The following is a 1,423-nucleotide window of genomic DNA, read 5'->3' on the forward strand; positions in this document are numbered from 1 at the left end:
AAATTTCCATTCCAAACTTACAAAATTATGGGCTTTGATTTCCTAGATATAGCTGAGATGTCACACTAGGCTATTGATAGAAGTAACTCACAACTAAGGTTAAAATTCATGATAAAACTCAGTAGGGCAAAAAGTAAAAACAAAAAACAGCCAAGAGTACAGTTGGTACTCAGTATATACAAGGAAATGAGAGCCCAATAAAGGGCAACAGATAAAAACCAGGTAAAGAGTTAAGATTCAACAGTTTTTATATGCAATGACCAGTGCTTGCTTCGACAACACGTATACTAAAATTGGAACAATACAGAGAAGATTAGCATGTCCCCTGTGTAAAGATGACATGCAAATATGTGAAGCCTTCCATATTATAAATAAATAAATAAACAAACAAACAAACAAATGTGATGACCAGCCTGGTCCATTGCTCTCATTAGTGCCCAAGCTTCACACTGAGCACACTTTGATTACTACCTGCGTGTTTATTCAGTCTTAGGCTTGGAAATGAATCTTACTTCTAAGCCTTGGGTATTTAAGAAGTCAGAAGCCCAGTGCCTTAGTATCAGGCCAGTCCCTCTAACTTCAAAGCCCAGTCTGAGTAAACAGGTTCATACTGTCTTTCTTGAGAATACAAGCCCATCTTGAGACTCAGTTCAAAGATTTGGTCCCAATATTAAAATCCTGATAAGTATTTCATTTTCTATAGAACTGCAGCTCTGTTTTGTATCTCCTGATATTCAGATAAAGTGTCCCAAATATTGTATGGAACATACTCATACTAAAAATCATTCATTGTTTATCTAAATGTCAGATTTAAGAGGTGTCTTGTATTTTTATTTGCTGAATCTGGCATCCTCCAGTCAGGCCTTCTGACACCAGTGGCCATCAGAGTAGTCAGTTTATTACCTGGAACTCACTTGCTGGGCCAGTCAGTTGGAGTCAGCTGACTTCCCTTGAATGCTGTTTTCACTGTCACGGTACTGTGTCTCCAGAGGGTACTTTTGGGATCTTCTCTGTTCATTTGCCCTATGGCATTGCACCTGTATAATCTCAAAGTCCAAATTTTTTCTGGCGCATCCATATATGAAAAAACATAAAAGACAAAAGTCCTGGCCTGACCCATATAATCTAGAAAAAAAAAAAATAGAATTTTATGACAAATCCAAAAATAAATCAAAGACCCAAGTACAGGAAGCTGTGATGGTCTTCCCAGCATTGACAATTGCTATACCTTGTAAATCAATATCAATGCAGGTTTAAAAGAATCATTATGATGTATCAGCTGAGACATGGCATTGATCTAATTTTGACTCTAGGGTATGGGAGGCATTATAGTACCCTATAATAATGCCATGTGGTATAACCAAAACAGGAATACAGTATTAATTTTTCCACAGTACCTCAGTAATGATATAAAAGGATGGCA

General features: G+C 37.0%; 1 non-coding gene across 1 annotated transcript; it reads left to right on the forward strand.

The window, feature by feature from the left end:
• The first annotated feature begins 263 nt into the window (after window positions 1-263).
• On the forward strand, window positions 264-370 carry LOC119535655. The gene has a single exon (XR_005217267.1). It is a non-coding gene; the product is annotated as a U6 spliceosomal RNA (small nuclear RNA).
• The last annotated feature ends 1,053 nt before the right edge of the window (window positions 371-1,423 follow it).

Source organism: Choloepus didactylus, chromosome 5 (assembly GCF_015220235.1).
Source record: "Choloepus didactylus isolate mChoDid1 chromosome 5, mChoDid1.pri, whole genome shotgun sequence".
In the NCBI taxonomy this organism is placed as follows: Eukaryota; Metazoa; Chordata; class Mammalia; order Pilosa; family Megalonychidae; genus Choloepus; species Choloepus didactylus.